The sequence below is a fragment of the Tympanuchus pallidicinctus genome, unplaced genomic scaffold, assembly GCF_026119805.1.
Source record: "Tympanuchus pallidicinctus isolate F22 unplaced genomic scaffold, pur_lepc_1.0 scaffold16, whole genome shotgun sequence".
NCBI classification, from domain to species: domain Eukaryota; kingdom Metazoa; phylum Chordata; class Aves; order Galliformes; family Phasianidae; genus Tympanuchus; species Tympanuchus pallidicinctus.
In genome coordinates this window covers 22,950,474-22,969,627 of record NW_026294679.1, presented here as the reverse complement: position 1 = coordinate 22,969,627, position 19,154 = coordinate 22,950,474, and the positions used below count along the sequence as shown (strand labels likewise).

Genomic DNA, 19,154 nt, shown 5'->3' with positions numbered 1-19,154 from the left:
AGGTCGTAAAGGCCACTTCTAACTTTGATGTAAAGAGACTTACACAGGAGATGCAAAGTCAGACAGTAGCTGCTGGAAGAGTTCAAAGTATTCCCTCAAAACCACTCCTTCAATTATTCACAGACTAGCTATGCCCCCAAAGTGGTATTCCCTGTGCACAGTGTCTAAACAGGAAGCTGCAGAGATTGATGAAATCCCCACAGAGGAAGAAATAAGTAAAGGCTGGCTGTCATTGAGAATTTAATGCTGTTCTCTTCATTAAAAATCATTCCTTACAGAATAAATGGAAAACAGCTTGCATGGTAAGAATCAGCATCTAGTGAGTCTTGTTTGTAGTGCTAAGATAACTACTACTGCATGGAAATAGCTGTGTCTGGGAGTTTGACTGGTCAGATGTTAAAGATATTAGTTTTAAAAGAAAGGAGAAGTCAAGAAAATGCCAATTTAATAATCTTCAAAAGAATTTACTGCATAGCTCAGGAAACACTGGCAGAAGGTAGATTCCTTTATTGCCAGAGGAAGACAAATGAAAACACATATTGGAAAAAGAAAGCTCACTTTCTTAGCATCTTCACTGTGAGTCTTGGAGGCTTTTGTTGCCATATGGTCAGAAGAAAGTTAGCAAATCCATCCTGGTTTGCTACCACTGAAGGTTTAAAATGAACTCTAGCAGTCTTTCCTTAATGTCTAAAGCTTGAATGGTTTTCAGTAGTTAATTTCTGGTACTTTGAAAAACTAGCCATGTGCAATATTACGAAGCTGAGCTAAAGCAGTGTTTCCAAGTGTTCTGCTGAGAATATTTTCGAACACAGTACAGTCACTCATTTGGTTGGTGGTTTTGTTGTTGTTTTTGTTTTTCTGTCTTCTCTCTGCAAGCATGCAGGCAGCACACTCTCCATTTGAGCTAAACAAAGCATCAGCAGTTTGCTGGATTTGACCTCTCTTCCTAATTAAATGAGACCATTGAACATTACTTTTATATAAATATTGGAGCATACCTTGTTTATTTTAAAGTCATGAAGAACTTCAGGCAAAACACCTCCTCTTCCTTTCTCTTCCCTCCCAGGTGCCTGTCTAATGGGTCACTGTGTAATAAATCTATTCTTAGTGTATTTGCCCTGGAGCTGGAAGGCATGCACACTTGGGGCTGTGTTTTTCATACACTAGAGAATTTCAACAGATTTAAGATAATCAGTGCACTCATGTACACATTGTACTTTTTTTTATTATTATTTTTTCCTTTGGAGACCCCAAAACAGATCTAGGTTTAGTTTAGATCCGCCAGCATGTCTGCACTATGTATTTACAGGGAGTGACAAATTTCATGAGATGAGAGTTTCCTTTTGCTTTTACTTCAGATTTTTGACATTAACATCACATTGAAACTACAAAAATGAGAACAGGTGTTTTGGGGATTGGTAAAAGACCACACTATGTCATTACTGATAGATTTAGCTTGATCCACAAAGGTAAGGTTCAGATCCCCTTACACCTAAATCCAGGCAAATCTGCATTTCAAGCTTTGGTCTGGACCTGATGTATACTAATTAGAAACAAAATGTACAACTTGCATGCTGGTACACTCACAGATGTTCAGCAGAATAGTTAAAATGTGGACACATTCAAAACAAGGCAAGTGATTGCTCAGCATTTGTGTTCATTGTGTTCTGCATGCCGAAGGGAGGCAGCCCACCACCAACCCCATCCCCAGTCCCTTTGGACAGCCTTCAGCTAGCACTGCAGCACAGCAGCTGGCTGCTCCAAGGTCCTAGCTCCAGAAGAAACCAGCTGAGAGAAGTGGACAGTCAACTGCTACCAGCTCTGCCAACAGCAAGCCCTGGACAAGACAGTCCCACATTCCCCCTAACAACACGGTGCGTAAAGATTCCTGTGCCAGCATCCATGCTCTGCAGTTCCGTATAGCTTGCATGACAAAGAATCTCTGAGCATTTAGAGAAAAACAAAGCAGTCAACAGGGTCTCTAGGGACATTAGCTGCAAAACTGACTTGTGGTAAAATTAGTTCGCTCAGCTATACATGCTGCAGTCTTTCTTCAGCCAACAATGTAGCCACCACCACCACACAGCTTATTTTTATGGATGAATAGTGTTTTATAGTGTATAGCTCAGAACAGCTGAACTGAGTCAAACTGCTCAGTGCATATTAAGTTCTGTAACAAATGCAGGCCATGTTTTGGCTAGTTGGTCTCAAATGGTTCCACAAAAAGATTGGTCATTCATAAGCACACACTAAACAGGTTACAAACCTATTTATAATGGTAGTGTGGGGACCGTTTACCTTTTCTGTGTGCTGTTTCCTTACTCTCAGTGCATGACTGGGCACAGAACAAGCAGCACTGTCAATGCCCTAACCTCACGGCCAGCAGACAAAGAGCAGTAACTATGCTCTCCTTTCATTCTTTCTCCTCTTTCTGATCCCTTGAAAGAAAGCCTCAAAACAAAAATATATTTCAATGCAGATTTCAGGAAAACTACTTATGCTACAGTCTGTGGAACTCCCTCATTCACTGACATTTGAACAAAGAAACCCTGCTTATCTGCATACTTCAGAAGGTAAGAGGACCATAAGCATAATTTATACTCTGGTGTAGCTGAATGTTTTCTGTTACTCAACATATTTTTTCGGTAGCGTATTCTAAAGCATACACACACAAAACTGTATCATTAATTACTCCATCAGTTTGAAAGTCTGTCAGGATTCTTACCTTTTCTTTTTAGCCACTTCCAGTATTTTGGTCTGAGTCTGAACCAAGAAGCAGGAACATAGATTCGTATTAATCAATCAATGATGGCAGTGCTGATGTGTTCTAGTTTTTTATTCTGACTGCAAAGCAAAATTAAAAGCTATATTTTGCAAATTTGTGCATTATACATTGTAGCAGCAGCTGGTGGACTGCTGCTGAGACAGACAGCCTTTTCCCTCCCAGTCCCCTGTGACCACGATAGAAGAATTACAGGACAGCACGACCAGCTGCTGCTGCTGCCCCAGAAGCAGCAATCCAAGGGCTCTGGAAAATAATTGGGGAGATGGGGGAAGGGGAGAGGAGGGACAAAGAAGTTGGGGAAGGGAAGGCATTACCAAGGGTAAGCAAACAACATATTGCACCTTGCCTTCAAAGGAACAGCAGCTGAGCTGGTTTGGGCTTCCTTCAGTAGACACAAGACTCTTATACCAGTATGATACTTTGAAACAGCAACCATTTTTTTAAGGACTCAGAGATTACACAAAAAGTAAGCAAAGGCAATGTTCTTTCCAGTCAGTTGACTGCAGCATTTTGCTCTTCAGTCCTCTAAGAACAAAGCGAAACAGAGACAAACTCCCTTCCTTGTAGCTTTGCAGAGCTGTACGACATTCTGCGGAGCAGTGCAAGGCAACAGACACATCCTGCATGGCAGATCATGCTCTGCCTGCCTCCTGTAAAAGCAGGATAACCAAATCCCTTCTCACACACACGCAGTCATGAAGGTAAATAATTGATGACTCCAGGACATCCATGTGCAAACACTACAGATCACTTATTATGTAGGTGGGAAAGTGGAACAAGCTGGAATTACAGCAGTCTGTGAAAAAGCCACTCAGTGAAAATTCAGCTCATTTCTGTATTTGGTCGTTTAAGCAGTGACTCAGCCCTGGCAAGGATTGCCCATTCTTTCTACTCACCACACTAAAGGTCACCACAGCAAGACTGTAAAACACAAACGCGCTGCCTGACCAAACATCACCAACCTAACTCTCAGAGCCCAAACTTCCATGCTTCCTGTGGGGTCCCCAGGCTCAACAGCTCTGACCTGGGCTCACCCCACCCAAGGGGACTCTCCCAGCCCACACAAACACCACTATGGTTCCTCTCCTAACACAGAAGAGTGCTCTTCAGGACAGTAGCTTTTAGTTTAACAGAAGTAACCTGGGAACACTTATTTGTAAGAAGTTACAATCTATCACACACCCTGTGTTTTGTTGTGTGTATCTTCCTTCTCCTATCAAGTAACTTTAATGCAAGGCTTTAGTTTGTCCAGCGGCTGCTACTTCATTCATACAGTTCTGAGAGCAAACAAAAACTTCCAGATTAACTGAAAGATAGATCCAATGTGAGAAAACATTCAGCTATTCCAAATAGACAACTTAATATATAAGTAAACAAAACAACCTTCTATGCCCTGTACACAAAGGCTTAATAAAGACATGCATTCATAATTTTCATTCAATATGGTTGAGTATGTCTGAGTTTAAATACGTCTTATCTTTTAACTGCAGGACCTGCTTTTATCCAGTACGTTTGGTCATTAAAAAAAAAAAAAAAAAAGAAAGAAGAAGAAGAAATAAAAAGAAAACATCAAATCCTCTTTGAATTAATCTCAAATACAAACCAAGGAATGCATAAGGTCACAAGAAAGTACTGCTGGCTGAAACTGTTTTCATTGGTTTTGTTGTGTGTCAGAATCCCTTTCAAGATAAGCCCAGAAGTCTGTATACAAAACCAGCACCCCTATAAGCAGACACAGGCGTCTGTCAGTGTTTGGATTTCACATTCATTTTGGGAAGCTGTGCCAGTGATTGCTATCTGGAAAAACAGCTTTGGATATATCATCAATTTCCTGAAGAACGTATCAGCTTATTGAGTGGGGGTTTTCAGATTCTTGTATCTCATTTGATAGCATTACTCCTCACAATTTTTTTGAAAAACTACAGCTAAAATATTGAGATGCCTGTAGAAGACACTTCCTCATCAATCTAACTGTATCTCTTGCCGAGATTATCAGAGACTCAAGCTGCCATAAAGTTTTTTTTAAAAAAAAAGAAAAAAAAAGAAAAGAAAAGAAGAATAAATCCTTCCTCTTTAGCATACTGGATTTCATCTATTTCTAAATCCAGAGACTATCTAATCAAAACACTTGTACATATGTTTGAGATTAGGCCCACCACCATTTTCATTTTTGATACTTACAGGAAAGGACTCCCAACAACAGTTGCCATTCTACAGCTACAAACTCACAGCTTACCACCCAGCCCCTTTTTTTTCCTGCTTGTTCTACCTCCAGGAATACATTATCTAACAGCAAAAGTATCGGTCTCACAAGTACTCATCATGCAATTTCCTTCAGAATTCATTCTGTAGTAATTTTTGAAATTACCAGGTCCAAGTTCACTAAAACCTATGTATGTACAATGCAGAAATCAACGGTGGGGTCCTGGTGTGCGAGGACCCACCTCACTGAAAGCATGATCACAGTTAGAGAATCACAGCAAGGCTGAGTGTGGCAGGGCCCTCTAGGTCCACCCGGCCCAGTCCTAGCTCCAGCATAGACCCAGGCATCGTGCCCAGGCCCACATCCAGGATTTTGGAGATCTGCAAAGAAGAGACTCTAGAGACTCCACAAGCAACTGTGATAGTGCTCAGTCACCTTCGTATGACAAGTGTTTTCTCGTATTCAGATGGCACATCTTGTATTTCCGTTTGTGTTTATTACCTCTTGTCCTGTTAATGGCCACCACTGAAAAGAGCCGGGCTCAATATTCTTTGCACTCTCCCTTCAAGTATTGCTAGACATTGGTAATGTTCCTCTGAGCCATCTCTTCTCCAGAATAAGAAGTTCCACCTCTCAGCCTTTCCTCATGGGGGAGGTGCTCCAGACTCTTTGATGTCTTCACAGCTTTTTGCTAGACTCTCTACTATCTTCTCTCTCTTGCACTGGGGACCCTGCACTGCAGGTGTGACGTCACTGGCAGAGCAGAAAGGAAGAATCATCTCCCTCATTCTGCCAGCAACACTGCTTATGCAGCCCAAGACATCAGTAGCAATTTGTAGAAGCAATAAACAGTAACAGGGAAAAGGACACACTACTGGCACATGTTCAAGTTGGTGTCAACTTAGAACTCCTGGTCCCTCCAAGCTGCTTTGCAGTTAGGTGGCTCCAGTACAGCATAAGGCTGTACTTCTGCAGGTGCAGGACTTTACTTTTCCCTTTACTAAAGTTCCCCAGTTTGTTCAGGTCCCTCTGAATGACATCAAAGCTCTCTGGCATATCAACTACTCAGTGCTGTATCCTCAGCAAACTTGTCCCATCATCCTGATCATCAAGGATGATGTACATGAGTACGAGATCCAGCACTGACCCTTGGGTTATGCTGCTAGTTATGGCTTCCAACTAGAGTTACTACCTCACCAGCACTCTTTCTGGCAGGCGCGGTTGAAAGAGCCAAAAGTAATAGCACAGAAACCAAATCACCCTTTTACTCCCACCAGTGTTTCTAAAAAACAGCAAGACACAGCTGGAAACAGATGTCTTCTAGCTACTCATGTTCTTAGAAAAAATCCTTTCATAACATATAGTCCCAAGAGCTGTCACACTGACATTTACCTCAAGGATATGCATTTCCTGCAATTTACCCAGACTTTTACTCAGTCTTTATTCTTGAGAAATGGAAACTGGTAAAGTTCAGAGGAACAGTGTAAAAATTCACAGATACCAATACAATCATATATTGAAAAGAAAAAAAGTTTTCCTCAGAACAACTTTATTACTTACAAAAACTTGTTTTAACTTCAGTTTTCTATACGTTTGGACTAGGCGTCACTTGCATCCACGCACAACAAAAACATTCATCCGTGACTTCAAGGTGATACAGTGGCAACACGGACTACGGTGAATATTCAGTATTCATGCCAATTTATAGCTTTGTTTGAGGACAAAGTTTATATTACACAAGTTCCAGGGTTAAACTACACAGGAGCCTTCACTATCCTCATAGAAGTCTTAACCATTTAAGGAAGAGTATAATTTTTTTTCCCCCATAATTCATTAGGAAGCATTTATAGAACATCTTGACTTACTGCCACAAGACAACCAAGGCATGTGGCCTCAAAAGACCCAGTGCTATGTACATGGAAGCAGAGGATCAATAAAGACCAGTAAATAGGGTATAATGATAACCTGCACCTGGAGCAGCCTATTTCAGGTATTGATTTAATGTGGCTCTATAGTGAAAATACAAGCTAGGCAGGTCTCTTCCTAGGCAGCAGCCCTCTCGATGACATCTCAGATACTTAAACATTATCTGGAGTTACTCGTCTCAGTGATTGAACCATAGCCTGCTCCTCCTTCCTTTTTGACCCAGCACCACTTTTGAACTCGACCTTCTTTCAGTATTTCCAACAAGAATAAAGCCTTTGATCCTTCTAGGGTTTTGGCACCATCTTAAAGAGGTGGCCATTGTCTGCTGCTCTTTGCATAAGAGCATTTTTTGCTTTCCCCTCCTTTATCTCCTTGCTGTTTACTTTTACTTACCCACAATTCGCTTGCTTCACTTATTTAATCAAATGCTACACCTGAATGTTTCTTCCCATCCCGGTAGGTGGCCACTGCTCAACAGCACAGAAACGTAAGAGAAACGTTTGATGAAAATGAATTCAGCAGATGTTAGTAGTAGTAAGTTAGCTCTGTGTAAGTAATTTTACTCCTGCTAAATATAAACACATACAAAGGTATTTAAAATATTCCACCATCCACTCATTTTGAAAGATGGAAAACTTAAAAATTTAAGAGCACAAAAAGTTTGTTTTGAAGATCCTGTGGCTTCATCACATCAATGCATTTTCCTACGATTTTTGAAATCAGAGAACGTGTCTGTACTTTGCCTTCCACAAATAAACATACTTACACTTGAGCAATTATTTCACATTTCATGCAAAAGGCATTAGAAACATGACACCTGGGCTCACGTATTTAGCTTGAAGCTTCAACATGATAATGTGTTCTGTGTGTGTGTGGCCAAAAAAAAAAAATCAATTGCAAACTTGGCTCTGCATGTATTTATATGCAAAGAAATGAACTTATCAGCTACAGAAGGCGAAGGCAATCCTCTAAATGCTGTATGTTGTATATTATTGACTAATATCAAAACTGATTCCAATCCACTAATCTGTTTTCAGAAATCCAACTATCTTTATGAAACAAAATGAGCAAGTTTGTTCAATCCCCTGGTTTTGTGCATAATGTCATGCGGTTAGGAACCAGTGTAGATATTGCTTACTCAAGCTCTTTAATAAGGGGTAATTTGAGACTAACATCTACAGCCATGCAAGATACTGTTAAGGCAGGGACTAAGCATTGAAATGAAACTCCACAACAAGCCCTATTTCTGAAATATCTTCAATTCGCCACTGAAGTTCATTCTCAGTGAAGAAGAATCATTCTATAAAGAAGCAGAAAATGAACTTGAAATCAGTTCACTTTGAGATAAACACTACTAATACTTAAAGCCATTTGACAATGGCTATTTAGAAAAAGAAAGTTCTATTTATGCCTGATATATTACTGAGGCTCCCTACTAAGAAGAACAATCATTTACTAGACGATTACTTTATTATGTAATTACTCAAAACATATATACATACCATCTTAGATGATATGTGGATTACATAAAAAACTATGTTGTCTTTATAGCTCCCAGACCAGTTGTTTTAAGACGACAGTGGCAGAGAACAGTTTGAGGAGCTTCTGACTGAAGACTGTAGTTGGCAATGGTTCAAAACAACAACTAACAGTGGATGCAATGCCATGGGAAGAATCATAGAATGGCTTAGGTTGGAGGGGTCCATAAAAATCATCTGGTTCCATACAAACAGAAAACAGGGTTTTGCTATGTACTACTAAATCAGTGAGATTATTTTGGTTCAGAAAAGCAGATTCTGAATTACCTAAACATAAGTGCAAAGAAAAAGGTGTTGCAGCACTAGGAAAAATATTGACAAGACAATTCAAATGGCATAGTAACATGAAGTACAATACCACTGTTCATAGGGCCTACAGCAAATACCTGGCTTAGAGTATGCATTTGGTGGAACAGCAAAGATCTCTCCCAGTCTGTATTCAAGTGTATTGCTCACTGCTGCACCATCACAACATGCGCATGTCTCCTATGTGCAAAAAACAGTCCCAGAAGATTTCTGGTGTTAACTTTATTTAACAATGCAGATGGAATAAAACTTACTCCACAAAACACAAGCTTCATGTGTTCATACATTTCCTCAACAGCAAGGGTATAACTTTTTCTGCCAAATTATAAGGTAAAAAGTGATTTATTTTTTCTACATGGTTCTAAAGAGCTAGTACACACATGTATGTTTCTTGTACTTGCATATGTAATCAATATTTTACATTTTCTATTTTTACTTTAAAATGACAGCTCATAGGAATAATTATAACTGCACAGATTGGCAGAAACCCAATCTCTGGAGAGTTCTTTGTTTATGGCCGTTTTTCCAAACTGAAATCCAAGTGCCTTTAATTTGCTACCAGAAATAGTGGACTGGAACTAACTTTTTGCTGACCATCTTAAACGAAAAACTAATGGCAACCAATGCAATAACAAAGCTGAAAGATAGCTGTCCACAAATTTTTACCTGAAACATTATCCTTTGATAAGTAGCTTGTTTAAAATTCCCCAAATAATAAACATAACAGTTTACTGCTTAACTATTTAAAAATAAGTAAGTACAAGAATGAAGACCACCTACCCTACGCTTCTGCTACTCTTCTTGATGTAACTTAAATACAGTATGAATAATAATTTAAGCATTGTTATAAACCTGAATGCCGTGGGAATCACAGACATGCCATGCTGGGTTAATCCAGCAATCCACCTAGCTTGGGATTCTGTCTCCCAGGATGACAGACAAGGAGTGCTTGCAAGCCCAGCCATTATCTGTGCTTTATTTCCCTTCTACTCCCCAGCTTCCACAGAACATATGCTTCCTTTGGAATCTGGTCATGAACCTGTTGTCCATAACCGTGCTTAACCTGCTGGTCTGCCTACACAACCTCCTTTGACAGCAGATCGGCCAAGCAAGGCAATTTCTCCTGGTGCAGAACCACTGCTCTTCTACAAATGGGCCTTGCAAGAATCCGTAACAGTGTATTAAGGCTATTTTTGGAAAGACCTGTAAAAATCAATTCTAGTACCTTCAGCACTGCTTTAGAGCACTGGCATGCAGCAGCCAAACACACCTCTTGCCCCTGGGATGTTTCTAAGAAATTCCCATCACAAGGAGTGCAGCAAGAAGAAAACAGGAATTACCATGGAGGCACTTGGCCAGTACTCTAGGCTAGAAGAAAACAAACTGTTCATGTAAGCAAAGTGTTGCTGCTTTATTTTTCCCCCAAGCATTCTGAGCACAGAAAAAGCAGAGCCACACACCCTATTCACATGGTTGTGACTCTGCTGGTTGAAAAGTGTCAACACCTAACCTAACAACAACTCACCACTGCCATTTTTCACCATTACAAGTTAGGTATCACTTCATCTTCACTTGCTTTAACTGAACCTTTTTTATTGTTACTATTACTTTAATTTGTTCCAAGCATCATTATCCCAAAAACTCTAGTTAAAACTTGGCAAAGGAAAGACAAGGAAGAGTCACATGGAAAAATTTACTTCTTACCAGCCAGCTGGGCTACTTCTGTGATGATTATCTGTTCCTCGCAGAAGCAATGATCCAAAGCTACTATTTACATGTTTAAACTAACTTAGCTCAGTTTGATTCTAATGGTTCATGGAATAATCATCTGAGCTATCTAGTTGGCAGATCTGAATGGCAGGAACTTCTTCTCAAGACAGCAATAAGCTGCTGAGAACACATGCTTGTCACAGCCTAGTCTTTCTCTGTCTGAAGTCTATCTGTCTGAATGGTGAGTACATTTCAAGAGAGGTAACAAAACAGTTATGATGGACCACACACATGGTTTCAGACAGAGTTTCTAGGGCACAAACGGAGACAGGTGTCCATCTCCCTTGGTGCATTCAATTGCAGTAGAGTAGTCCTGCCTTTTTCAAAGGTCAGCATTAGGGATATGCTCTGGAAAACATTCACCTTTGATCTCAGCATTTTTTGCCATTCTGGACACCTGCTGACACCGATCACAAGAGCCAAACACTCAGTATTATGCTTATCTATCAGCTTTGATTCATAAAGAAAAAAAATACAGTATTTCCTGCACTTACACTACCAACCAGCTGAGCCATCCATATCCGTTATTCCCCTTACCTTCAGTTACTCTCTCAGTATTGTTGATGGTGCAAGTGGTGCACAAGGGACGCAGACTAAGGCAGAGAAGAAACACTACAGAGATAGGTGTAATTAAATAAACAAACAAAAAAACACCAATTTATACATACTTGGAGATACAAAGAAACACAGATAATACAAATTGACCTTGACATTTTGCCAGATAACTTAAATCCTGAAAAACATCCCCTAATGACCTGAATATAATACCATGGTGTTCCAATGTCACTTAAATACTGTGGTACACTTCCACTAGCAGCATGGTCTGCAGAGTTACCACAGGATTATGCTGCCACTAAAACATTACTTAATGCTGCTGAAATTTCAAATTAATCCTGGGAGCTAAATTATTATTTAACTCTGCTTTTGCAGAGATATGTTCCCCTGGTTGTTCTAATAACAGCAATTCCACAAGTAAAAGGCTGGTACTGTCTTCTCAGGGTTGCTTAAATGGAGAAGTGGGCCTCTAAACTGCCAAGTAAATTAATGCATTGGTGCATGGCCAATTGTGATCAAGAAAATAATTTGAGAAAAATGGGCTCAAATACTTAGAGTGGCTCACAGCAATGTGCTGAAGAGGAATAGTATTATTTCACATTAAAGGCAGAAACAAGTCCAGTTTTCTCAAGGTGTAAGTGCATATGCACTCACACATTCCCCTCTATCACTACACTGCTCCACAGGCAGAGGACAGTATTTGAGGGGTCACATTCTGCTAAAGTAAACTGCACAGCTGTTGGTAACTGATGAAACCAATCTGTGCCAGCCAAGGATGTGGCTTTTAAGCCATGCTAAGCGCTGGTTTCCCAAACGTAAATAAATAAATGTTGCCTTTTTACAGCTCTGCTTTTTTAATTTATTTTTGGTTTTCATTTTTTTTAACTACACAATTCCCGTTACTAGTGAGTGTTTTATACATTTTGGTAACTGTAGCACTTTAATGCTAGGATGAACACCTCATTATAACCAAAACACAAACACTTTCGCTAACATATGAAGTACGCAAAAGGTAGAAAAAAACAAAGGGTGGACTAAATGCAAAGGAAGATCATCTCTCTTTGCTCAAACTTGGCCCATTTCTAGCCTTGTGGTTAGACTAGTTTGTCTCTCCCAGCTAGAGCATCAGGCTGTTCACTCCTTCTGCAGCCAAATGCCTTAAGCCTGGGAAGTGTTCCCAAGAAGTACTGTAAAAGTGGCAAATGAGAAACAAGATGGGGCCAAACACAGGGGCCGAGAACAACTTGTGGTTTTAAGTCTACATTTGGAATAATTAATCCTTTTCCTTATTAAAACTGTTGCTTACTTCCTCATTCATTAATATTGGCCTTGTTTACGCATGTACCCAGACCAGAGATTTTCTCCTCCCTTCAAATATAATTTCCTGCTATTGATAGACACTTTCAAGTGCTGGATCTGTGCATGTCTACATGGCATATTGCAGGCAGAGGCGAGCTTCCTTGGCCACCATCCAAGCCAGCTGTAAATGAGCCAGCTCCAAACTGGAAGCTGTGTAAGCACAATTAGCACAGCAGTAAGCCTGATCTAACACATCCTGCCAAGAGACCGAGCTTATTAGCTCAGGCTCAACACAATGCTAACGATGGATGTGGGCTTCTGGTTTGGCTCCATACAGCATGTGGCCAGCTGAAGATGAGCAGACCAAGCTTACATCTGCTTACGAGACAAGATGTAGGTACATGCTCTCTTCAGGTACGCCACTGCACTGCAAGGCCTATTTGTTTCCCTCTACAAACTGCAAGATTCTCGGAATGCAAACTAACAGGATAAATGTTACTGAGGCCTACAAAGGCTGAGAGCAGATGGAGAAAGTGGGGATCTCCAGGTGGGAATGTCAGAGGCAGCAGGAGAAAAAAAGCATCATGTAACTGTTAGAGGTACAGGAGACAAGCACCAGAAATGCCAAGGGCAAGGGAGAGTAAGACTGCAAACTGGTAACGGGAATTGAGAGCATTCCACCTCCAGCTCATCACCTTAATATCAGGTCCAGGGAATAACTGAAAAAAAAAATTACCATGTAATATATGCTAAGTGGACCCTATGTGTGGACAAGCATCTCCAAAGAAAGAAGAATACACTCCATTTGGTGGATGTTTGAGAGTCCAAAGGAGGAACGTGTACAGAGAGACACCTGTAATCTAACTGAGACCTGAGAAAATCGACTCCATCTGATATCACATTTTATACTAAAGGAACAGAGATAAGCTAGTGGTAACAAGTGGCCCTAGTTTCTAAGAGAAAGTTATGATTTCAGAGCAAAATGAGACAAAAACCAAAGGGCAGCAATGAAAATCATCAGTGAAAGGAAAAAAAAAAAAAAAAAGAAAAAAAATCACCAAACAGAAACCAGCTGACAGGAGTTACTTGGTGAGACTCTGCCCACCCAGCAAGAGAACACATAAACAAGAGGAGAAAATTCTGTTAGAGAAGTGCTGCATTCAAAGGCAACAAAAGGAAATACCTTCTTACTCAACATGCAATTATACTGATTAACTCTCTGCCACCAGACTGCTGCTGTGGAAAACACTCAGTATCTATGAAAGGTGTTGTTCATGTCTGTTTTCTTCTTCTCACTTTATTTGCAAAGCAGTAATTTTAGTTTTCATTTGCTTAAGCTTTCCACTGTATAGAACAGGTAACATGAGTGAGAAGTGACCCCATGTGGAGCTGCAAGTAGGCTCTTCAGCTTATTTACATTCTGAAGCCGAATTAGGTTCATTCTCACTTGTGAGATCTTAATCTACATGGAGGTTTTTTCCATGGTCTGCTAGCTCAAAATCTTGTCTTTGAAAAGCCTATGTTTGATCTTTAGCAGAAACGATACATTCTCAGCTGAGTACAGCAGTTTAAATATATTGACCCAATATTCAGGATGGGTTACACATCTGCTGGCATTTCACATGGTGCTCATTCATGCCGATACGCAGACTTCAGTCGTACCTATCTTCACGATTCAAGAGAATCGCTGATAGTGCTTGAAAGTATTCTTTTCCTTCCTTTTCCCCATCCTTTCATAAACTTCTAAAAACATTAACAAATCAAGCAAGATTAATCATACCAGGTTAAGAGATGGACTTAGCTACAGACAAAAGAAAAACAGAGCTAAGATTACTGTCACATTGTTCTTTTGTCTTGAGGAGGAAATATATTTCTCTCTTCCCACTTGAAGGCCTCTAAAAGAAAGCTATATTATCAGAAACATCAAGGCTTAATAAAAAGTGTGAAAAAACGGTTGTACCTTGTATTTTCTAGCTTCAGTAAGATTAGACAGATGAATTTAAATACTTTTCAATATCAAACATATTTTAAAACTCCCAACAGAATTAACGCTCTACATCAATTTACCTTTTTAAAATTTCTCAGTCATTTATATATATAAATAAAATACATAATCTCCAACTTAACAGAGTCAGTTCTGAAATGAGTCACAATTTCTGCATACACATATACATGTAATGCATAGAACAAACATACACATAAGCTATACCAGTGAAATTAACCCCCATCCCCTTCCTGCTTTTACTGAAAAGATGCAGATTTTTCGCTGCAAAAACAGTGGATCTCGAACACCCTAAAAGAATTTCCAGGAGCTGGAAGAACACACTGAGGAGACGAACAAGGTTAAAAGAGCAGGCAAAGAAGCAATATCACTGCCAGTTAGCTATAAACACTTTCGTATTGAACAAAAATAAATATTCGAGCCGCATACTATTTCTTTCGGAAATATTTGTTTACACAGGAATGCCAGCTAGCATCCTTTCTAAGGCCATAAGAATCTTGTCTATATCACCATAAAGTAGTTTTAGTACAGGATACAGCAATTGCCAGTACAGTCACATGATAAACAGAATATATGAATACTGATTTTATTTAGTCTTCCTTCAAAGCAATGTAATCCATTAAAAATAATAATGAAAAGAAATCAGAAGCCCTCTGCTTAAAGAAGTACCTCAGACAAAATGGTTCATCTACACTGTCTGTGTACATTGCTTATTGTTTGAATAGAGAAAAAGCAGGATAAATTGCAATGTGCTTGTGAAGGTTCTGTTTTTTTTAACCAATACTGTTCTGTCAGTATAAATTCATCCAGACAGAGAACTCTTCATTAAAAGTATAATTTATTTTGGTTGCTTTTCACTACACTGAAGTGACATCTTTCCCAACCACTGTCAAAGGCAATTAAGAACGCAGTGCTTTTTGAGCATAAGTTTCAAACCTGATTCCCTTTGACCTGCCTAAACAAAGTTTCCTTGTAAAAACTTGAGAAATCCTCAGTGCAAGAGGGAAAGCCAAACGGTGAGGAAAAAAAAACATTATTAAGATATACATATATCATCACTGCATAATTATCTGGAAAAAAATTTTGCGCTTCTGATAAAAGCACTGAACTTACAAATCAGTGAGATGCACTACGGAACAAAGTAAAACATTGGACATCTTCGAAAAAGTGAAGCTGTTGTGTGCTGTTTCTGTTGTGTCATGAGGTGTATTTGTGCCTCTTTTTTACCTGAGGTTTGCTAAGGTAGTGTAGAGCTTCTCTGACAAGCACAGCACTAGGGACAATATAGGGGGGAAAGCAGAAAGGCAGCAGCATTTTGCTCTGTTACACTTAATGAGATTTTTGGGGTATTTCTCCTCATTTCTGCTTGTTCATATGGAAAAAATGCTTTTTTTCCATATACAGGCAGAAAGTGCTTAAACACAGTGTGCCTTTGAATCATGGCTTTCTTTTAAAGAAGATATATACAAGTCCTCTAAAATTCATAAGTGATGTCAACTGTTGAAACAGTGCTTTTTACCTCATAAAGATGGATCCCATACCTTCGGGGTGCTTAGCTCCACGCCATTCCCTCTCACTCACTAGAATAACTGGTAAGGCCTCCACGACTGCATCAATGCAGAGGACTTGGCCAATGACCATGATATGGTTCTTATGTCACAGCATTCAAATGGTTTCTTTCTAGCAGTATATGCTAAAGGAAAAAGTGCACTCCCCTCCCCTCTATAGACATGACAGGAGGCATGGGTGCCTTTCCCAGGAGCACTGGGAAAGCAGAGGTGACCTGAAGGGCTCAGCTGCTGCCCTCAGATGCCAAGGCCTCAGCCCAGCCTTCACGATTAGAAGCAGCAAAAGTGCAGAGGCAATTCCACATCAGCAGCCCAGAGGGTGACTGTTGCACACAATATGCCAACCTTTACAGCACAGAGCACTTCCAAAGTTATCACCAGTTCTCCCACTTTTTAGAAGGGAAAACATCCATCTTTTCTTTTATTAGTCAACAAAACTGTTGCGGGGGGAGGAATTTCTCATCCTCACACCACCAGCCTTATTTCCTAGTGCATCTTTCCTTATTGTTTCTTCTTCCTACCCAAACCCCTTTCCAGCTATTCAATTCACTTTTTTTTTTTTTTTCTTACTGCTGTTGACAACATTTGTGTGTTGCTTCCCTACTGCCCCCACAGATATGCAGAGATAGCAACAGGAGTCAGACAGTATGGCACCGGTGGCAGCCAGCCATGGCACATTTCACCCAAACAGAACACAAATCTTATTCTAGTAAGAAAAATGATGCTACGGTTCCACACCATGATAATATCATTAAATAATCAGTCACAATAAAGATCAGCTGCAAAATGTTTGATAGAGGACAGGAGGAAGGGGCAAGGAAGGCCTGGTGCCATGCAGAACCCAGGCTCTTCCTCCTCTCCTGACCTATGCAGGCTGCTTGTTACTACACAAGTTCAGGGGTGGAATTTGGGGAAAACCAAATCTTACTGAGACCTGGTTTAAGGAAAAACTCTGTGATAACCTGTGTGCAATCTGATACAATTACCCAACTCACACTGATACACAATGTCCACTACTCATACACCAAAGTGGCACACACAACACCCAGCCACACTGCTGTGACCATTTTTCTCAGTGGCACAGCTGCAAGAAGCAGCTCTTGCCTCTGGCCACTTTTTATCAACTCCCTCACATTGCCCTCTCCCCTACTCCTCCCTTATTACGGCTTTGTGCAGGGAATTTAGTTGGTGAAGCTAAAAATGCTCCACTCAGCCTCTCTTCCTCCCCACTTTTGCAGGACTGCATTTAAAACAGATCTGTTCACTGCCTTTGTTCCAGAAGCAGTTCAGCTCATCTGGAAGGAGGAAGGCAGGAGAAGGAAGGTACATCTCTTCCAGCTCAGGGGTGCAGCAGATAGCACAGGGTCTACTTCAGCACACTTTGTCTCTGAGACTTGACATACTCATAATATTACAGGCTACTATAGAGCTTTTCACAATCCATTCCAGCTTGAGCTGTGTTTGCAAAGTCTCAAAAGGAGCCTGCGCTATTCCTACAATTAGAAAGAACAGGTTTGCATAATCTTAACCCTCACATCCCAGGAACCACAACTAATTCACTGCTTTTCTAATTTGACTTGGGAATTCTACAGTGCAGCAGCAGGACTTAAGAAATGGCTCTTCACTGTAACCTCATTTGAGTGATCATCTTTTGTTTGCATTACTCCAGTTTGCAAGCTGACAGCTATCAAGTCAGATTACAGAATGCCACTCACAGTGACACATGCCAAAAGTAAACCATTAAGACTATCTAAATAGCAGAGTTAGGCTTAATATTTTAGTTGCCAGGAATTATGCTACGGAAGAAATAAACACAGCAATTAGTTTAAAAAAAAAAAAAAAAAAAAAAAAAAAAAAAAGGCACCAGGTATCTTAACATATTCCTGTAGAAATCAGTTATTATTTAATAGGAAATTAATAAATGGAATTATTAAAATGGTCACATAAAAATTTCTGAAATCCTAAAAATCCCACATCTAAATTGCAAGGCATTTAAGCTGATAATAAAAATTAAAAAGAGGAAAAAAAAGAATTAGAAAGAAAAAAATCCTCCTAAAAACCCTGTTCTTTCTGTGTGTTTATGAAGGCTCCGGAAATACCATGGCAAACATTCCAGCTCTACAGCAGTGCACCACGTGACCCCACAGCACAGCAAGGAACTTCGATCCCAAGTATCTTCATGGAATAAAACAGTGAGTTTTATTTTTACTTTTTAAACCTTCAAGTGCAGGGAAATCTTCAGTAGATTTTCAAGCACCCTGTTCAAAAAGTATGGGGTTTATTTCTTTCCTTTTTTTTTTTTTTTTTTTAAATCTTTTAATGATTTGCTGCATTTCTATGACTGCGTGTGTTATTTTTATAGTAAAAGATCAAAGATTTAAACTTATATTCACCAGGTACAAAATACACTACGCTCTTTAAGGAACCATTAAAAACATTTGCAATGTCATCTACATCTTGTGTTACAATCAGTGCTCCTGTATTTCTCAATACAGCCAAGATATTTGCCTATTGAAAAATACAGCACAGTTAAAAACTCTCCCCCTTCTAATCTTCCATTACGATTTTAGTTAGAGCTATTGATGAAAGGATTTATGCATATGAGCTGTACTGAATGTTACCAAAAAATACTTAAAATGTGAGCCTGAATAAAAACCTTCCATTTTTACAATAATTCAAGTACTTGGAAGTACCCATTTAAGATGTAGGAGTAAGGATGAATCATAATGTAATAGTTGGGTATCAGCTGAAATTTGTGTTTTGTCTTAAAACAAAATAGAACAAAGCAGTGCTGTACAAAAACGAAAACAATTCTGCAGCACAAAAGCACAGCAAATGGCAAGCACACACCACTAACTTGCTTTAGTAGCCATGTCAGAAACGCTCCTAATTATCAGAGGTAAAAGAGAGATGGCATTTCTGCTGGAAGCAAGTTTTACACTTTATTCTTCCTCTCCCCTCTCTTTCAGCCTATAAATATTAGTCTTACACATTTTTCTCCCATGCAGCTCTTGAAAAGGTTGAGTTTTTCAAGGCTGAGAGCAGATAGAAACGTTCATCAAGAAATGCCTTCGGGTCAACTGTCTGTAGCTCATCAAAGCGCAGTGCTGAAAATATGGATGAAGGGGAGGAGGATTATAAGAGCATGGTACAGCAGATTAAAAAAAATATCTATGCTCTGATGATCATTAGCTTTATCCTT

At 39.7% G+C, this 19,154-nt stretch overlaps 1 protein-coding gene across 12 annotated transcripts in view; it reads right to left on the bottom strand.

Moving 5' to 3' along the window:
- Nucleotides 1–19,154, bottom strand: part of ZMIZ1 (zinc finger MIZ-type containing 1) — a 324,722-nt gene that overhangs the window by 198,015 nt on the left and 107,553 nt on the right. Inside the window, exon 1 of one of the 12 annotated variants that reach the window (XM_052676787.1) lies at nucleotides 2,726–2,744. The exons of the other annotated variants lie outside the window; for them this stretch is intronic. The gene's annotated coding sequence lies outside the window, so the exon portion shown is untranslated. Of the gene's footprint in view, nucleotides 1–2,725; nucleotides 2,745–19,154 lie in introns of those variants that run through there. 12 annotated transcript variants of the gene reach the window in all.